This window comes from Balaenoptera musculus, chromosome 15 (assembly GCF_009873245.2).
Source record: "Balaenoptera musculus isolate JJ_BM4_2016_0621 chromosome 15, mBalMus1.pri.v3, whole genome shotgun sequence".
NCBI lineage: Eukaryota > Metazoa > Chordata > Mammalia > Artiodactyla > Balaenopteridae > Balaenoptera > Balaenoptera musculus.
In genome coordinates, this window is record NC_045799.1 from 24,834,816 (window position 1) to 24,840,815 (window position 6,000).

Consider the following 6,000-nt stretch of genomic DNA (forward strand, 5'->3'; position numbering starts at 1 on the left):
GGGTCACAGTAAGGACTATCCCTGCAACTTGGAAGCTCCTAGGGATAAGAAAAGAAAAAGTACTCCAAGGATCAGAGTATAGCCAGTTCTGAAAAGAAGTAAAGAGCTGAGTTGGCAGTAGCTCTCCAAGGACAGTACACTGCTAGACTGAAAGAGGACAGAGGCAAGGAACAGCTTCTGGTTAACTACTTCTAGTTGTGAGGCTAGTTTCCAACCCAACATCTTTAGCTGAGGGCTGACCTCTCAACCAGAGAATGCTGCAATTCAATTCTGCAACCCGCCCCCTTGCTAATTTATATTGACTCAAAGCCAGTATCATTTACAGCCACAAAAATCAACATGCCTTTACTGAGTGCTTATTATGAGCCCAGAATTTGGCTAGGTGCTATAAATACAGGAAGGGGGGGGGAAAAATCTTTATATACTTTTGCCTTAATTCATATAAAGGAAACCAATCCCCAAAACCCAAAACAGAGAAGGGTGAGGAACAAGAAAGGAAGCGGGGCTGGGTGGGGGGGGGAGGACACGACGACAACACTATTTCCTATGAGTACTAACACAAATTTCTTTTTTTTAAATAAATTTTTTTATTTATTTTTGGCTGCGTTGGGTCTTTCTTGCTGTGCACTGCCTTTCTCTAGTTGCAGCGAGTGGGGGCTACTCTTCATTGCAGTGCGCGGACTTCTCATTATGGTGGCTTCTCTTGTTGCAGAGCATGGGCTCTAGGCACGTGGGCTTCAGTAGTTGTGGCATGCGGGCTCAGCAGTTGTGGCTCGCAGGCTCTAGAGCGCAGGCTCAGTAGTTGTGGCGCACGGGCTTAGTTGCTCTGCGGGATGTGGGATCTTCCCGGACCAAGGATCGAACCCGTGTCCCCTGCATTAGCAGGTGGGTTCTTAACCACTGCACCACCAGGGAAGTCCCAACACAAATTTCTTAAGCCAGAATGAATACAACAAAACTGACTTCTAGGCCAAAGTTCCTTGTTAAACTCTTAACTAAACAGTCAAGAGGCTCAGGCTAGAAATACTTTTTTTCTTTTGGTCTAATACCAAAAGCTCTTTAGTAGCGCACATTCATCTTGATACACTGGAGAAGAGGCTAAGAGTTACAAAACTTGGTTCTACTTCTAGCTCTGATTCTTAGCTAGTTTTTTTTTTTTCTTTTTTAAATTTATTTATTTTTGGCTGCATTGGGTCTTCGTTGCTGCGTGCAGGCTTTCTCTACTTGCAGCGAGCGGGGGCTACTCTTCGTTGCGGTGCGCGGCCTTCTCTTTATGGTGGTTTCTCTTGTTGCAGAGCATGAGCTCTAGGCGTGCAGGCTTCAGTAGTTGTGGCACGCGGGCTCAGTAGTTGTGGCTTGTGGGCTCTAGAGTGCAGGCTCAGTAGTTGTGGCACACGGACTTAGTTGCCCCTCGGCATGTGGGATCTTCCCGGACCAGGGCTTGGACCGGTGTGCCCTGCATTGGCAGGCAGATTCTTAACCACTGTGCCACCAGGAAGTCCCAGGTTTTTTTTTTAAGCAAACAGAAAACTAACAGGTTGGACTAGTCTAAGAATAGCATATACCTGGCACATATACTACCCATTAGATAACTAGTGTCCACAGGAGGAATCACTAATCAATCATAACTCACTTTCCCAGAGAATGCATATGATCAAAATCCTTCTCAACACAGGGCTTTGGCAGCTACTTCAAATGAAAGGTGGCCCATAAAACAAAATATATCTGCCACTGCAGACTATAGATAATCTCTACAATCTCTTCCAACTCTAAAATTCTACAACCAAGTTTCTGAGGGTGGGAGAAAAACACTTCCAACAAGCTTAAATCAATAGTATTGATAGTCATAAATTTCAGTCTAATCTCCAAATTCTACAAATTGCACCTGATCAAGAAAGCTAATGAACAATACATTCTGATACCATTAACATACATAACCTATCAATATTATTCTGATTTGTTAATGGGTTCTTTTGACAGAAAAGGAACCTTTTACCCAGACTGGCCCCAAAGAAATCCTCATACAAAAACAGGGCAACAATACTGCACTAGTAACGAACTAAATCCCATCCCTTGATCATCCCCACAGCCTCTCTACAAGGTCAAGCCTTTCACTTCTCACCTAGACCTCTGCAACAGCCACTCTTCCATCCTTTTTCACTCTTGTCACCAGAGCAATCTTTCTAAAGCAAACATCTACTCATATCACTTCCCTGTTCAAAAATGTGTATCTATTGCTAACAACATAAAACAAGTTTTTTCCCATTATACTTAGAACTTTTCATATAGTAGCCTTTTACCTTTCTGGCCTCACATCCACAGTGCTCTCCTTCCCCATCCCACTCCCTGCTCTCTTTTTCTTCCACAATCCTCTCCATGTACGCACAGTATTAAGGTGTTTCCTCTGTCTGCCCTCCTTCCCTTTCCCCATCACAATCCCCATCCTACTCATCACCTAACCCCCAACTTAGGTCCAGGAGCAGATCCTTCCTCCTTCTCAGGTCAACCGGGACACAACTGGTTACCTCCTCTATTGTCTCAAAGCTTTTTGGTTTATCCAAAGTATTGTTTGTCTCAATGGTTCCCAAGACCATCAGAATTGCCTGAGGCAAGTTTTAACCCAAATGTATTAAATCAATCTCAGGGAATGAGGCCCTGAAATTTCTACTTTTCAAAAGCTCCCCTAATTATTCTAATGGTCAAATTTGGGGGCTAGTGGTTTGTCTCTTCCAATAGGTGTAAAGATAATTCTTTAACTAATGTAGAAATGATTTATTCTAGAATACACTGAAGAAGTATTCTGCACTTGTTTATTTCATATCATACCCTTGCTGACTTGACTCATATGCTGAAGATGAAGGAATTCCTTTTGAACTCACACCCAAAAAAATTTACATTCACTGTTCAAAAAAGCAGGTGAATTTCCACCTTCATTTCTAAATCTTAAAAATTAAGTAATCGTACCTTGAGTAAACCTATGAATACACAGTGAAGCCTCTCACCAGAGCTGCCGTGAGAACTTTACTTCGGCTGAAAAACAAATCCTTAGCCCATTTTGAGGGTGGAAATACACTGCCTTTAGTACTTCCTTAAGACCTAATTATGTTAGGAATACATGCGACACCCCAACTAAGTACAATGATAGGTGTCTGGCTCAAGTGCCTCGTTAATTTTCAAAGAAAAATCCCACTCTTCCTTCCGCACCACTCACTCCCAAAAAAGTATAATGAAGCTATAGAATAATGGCAGAAAATCTAACAAGATTAAGATATGAATATAACCAAGACAACAAGCTGAGTTGTTATTGGGAACCGTGGATTTCGGGTAGTTTGCAAATTCACCTGGTTACATCGCTAACTTGGGGCCGAACGTCTACCTGGGGCACACAGACCGTGTGTTTATCTCTCTTTGAGTCGCGGCCCGGAGCTAAGTCTGAAAACTTAAGTTCCCCACTTAGTCACCCCTAAGTCATGTCCTCATCACGGCTACTTTTTTCTTCTCTCCACTAAAGAAAAGGGTACTCTCAGGAGGAAGGACAGTGACAGCTCCACGTCTGCAAAACTCCGCGGCGACAGCGGGCGCGGAGGAGGACGCCGGGGCCGGGACCACCATGCTGGGGGACAATGGAGGGAGGAGGGGAGTGGAAGAGAGAAGAGAGGCAGCCACTGTACTGGGCCCCTCTCGCGAGTGGGGGCTCCAAAAAGTCTCGGGAAGGGCAGCGGGTGGCAGGTGGGCCCGGCCACCGCCCCTCGCAGGGCCACGTCGCCCGCGCCGGCCGCTGCCGCCCGGCCCCGCGCGTAGGCCGGGCCGCGGCAGAGTGGCCCCCGGGCGGGGCTGAGGGGCTCGGGGCCAGACCCTGCGGGCGCCCACTGCGGCCCAGTCCTCTCATAAGTTGGCGCCCGCGAGGCGAGGGGCTCCAGACGCCTAAGCCCAAGAGTGGCCGCTGGGTGCGTCCAGCCGACCCACCCCGACCCTCGCCGGGCCCCTGCCACTAGCCCGAACTCCCCGCGCCCCCCACGGGCACCGGCTCTGGGGAAGAGGAAGCAGCCGGAGCTCTGGGGTCCCGGCTGACGCGCCGCACTTCTCCATCCCTCGTTCTCCTCGGACACGCTTATCCAGGACCCTCCCTCTCCCCAGAACTACCTCCAGTCCGCCCGCGGATTTTTACCGGGACTCGGGGCGGCGGCGACTCTTCAGTCCCTCGACTAAGATGGCAGCCGGTCCCGAGCCCGAACCACAGCTACTAGAGCGAGTTGGCGGCCAACACGCAGGCGCCTCCAGCTCGAGAGCAATCCGGCCTACAAGCCCCAGAAGGCCTTGCGCACTAGCCCGCTGCCGGCAGGAAGAGCTCGTACAGGCTGATGAGCGCAGCTAAATCGGGGTTTGCGCTCAGTCAGGTGGGAGGGACGCCTGGATTGCTCCCAGTACCTCTAGGCTTTTTTGAAAACTCTCCTAATCACACACCAGAACCTCTAAAAGCTGTAGCTGCGGATCCAAAACTCTAGTGTGCATCAGAATCACCTGAAGGGCTTGTTAAAACTTAAGACTACTGAGCCCCACCCCCAGGGTTTCTAATTCATCAGATCTGGGATAGGACCTAATAATTTTAATAATTTACATTTCGGACAAGCTCTCTGGTGTGCTACTGGTAGGAGATCACACTTTGAGAACCACTGAACTGTAGCTTAGTCCTTAAGAAAGTACACTCAGGAGTTGCATTGATTGGATTCAACTCCACCTTTTAACAGGGTGCGCTTAGGGATGATGAAAACAGCTTATACGTAAGTGGTGCCAACATGGCAGGTGTTCTAAGAGCTGATCATTAAGATTCTTTTTTGGTTTTTAACATTTATTTATTTAGGCTGCGTGGGGTCTTAGTTGCGGTATGCAGGCGGGATCTAGTTCCCCGACCAGGAATGGAACCCGGGCCCCATGCATTGGGAGCACGGAGTCTTACCCACTGGACCACCAGGGAAGTCCCCTGATCAATAAGATTCTTTAATCCTCACAACAAATCTATGAGGGAAGTACCTTCATTTTCCTCACTTTACAGATGCACAAACCAAGTCACAAGCTGGATAAGAACCCAGGCACTGTGGTTTCAGAGTCCAACCTCTTAACTTCCTTCATGGGTTGTGAGAATAGGCTGTGCAAGTGGACTCAGAGGCACAACTAAGTGCTTAGTAATTAGTGACCTTTGCTATTATTGTTTAGCGTGTTCCTCTTAATGAAAATAGTATTTTACCATCTGGAAAGTCACTTATACTTTTCAAATACTTTCAAATCCTCCATGTCAATGTTTCCTGCAATGTACCTTAGGAGAGCTTGTTAAACATACAGATTCCTATAACCCCACCCCATTCACATTGTCTAGCGCAATGGTTCTCAAACTCTAGTGCCCATCAGAATCACGTGGAGGACTTAAACCATAGTTTGCTGGGCCTCACCCCCAGGATTTCCAATTTGGTAACTCTGAGGTCAGGCCTCAGATTTTGCGTTTTTAACCACAGACCACACTTGGAGAATCACTGTAGTAGGCAGTGTTTCTCACCTTTTTTTGAAATTATCATCTCTGTAAGGAACATTTTTACACTTTTTTTTTTTCTTTCTGGCCACCCCACGCAGCATGCGAGATCTTAGTTCCCGGTCCAGGCCCGTGCCCCCTGCAGTGGAAGCACGGAGGTTTAACCACTGGACCGCCAGGGAAGTCCTAGACATTTTTTCCTAAATTCCCTCATGAAATTTTAATATCACAAACATACTGTTTATCAATTTATGTGCCATATATCTGTGCTTTTACAAAAAAATTGGGGGGCAGAGGGGATTCCCTGGCGGTCCAGTGGTTAGGCTCCACGCTTTCACTGTGGAGGGCGCGGGTACAGTCCCTGGTTGGGGAACTAAGATCCTGCAAGCTGCGCAGCGCCGCATGACAAAAACAAAAGAATAAATTTAGAAAAAAAGAATTAAAAAAAAAAAATCTCTGCACCCCCAACCAATTTT

At 47.1% G+C, this 6,000-nt stretch overlaps 1 protein-coding gene across 3 annotated transcripts in view; it reads right to left on the reverse strand.

Moving 5' to 3' along the window:
* Positions 1 to 4,273, reverse strand: part of ITCH (itchy E3 ubiquitin protein ligase) — a 122,819-nt gene extending 118,546 nt beyond the window's left edge. For 2 of the 3 annotated variants that reach the window (XM_036825210.1, XM_036825209.1), the window contains exon 1: positions 4,144 to 4,257. The gene's annotated coding sequence lies outside the window, so the exon portion shown is untranslated. Of the gene's footprint in view, positions 1 to 4,143 lie in introns of all 3 variants that reach the window. The other variant, XM_036825208.1, reaches the window with a different exon arrangement.
* Between the last annotated feature and the right edge of the window lie 1,727 nt (positions 4,274 to 6,000).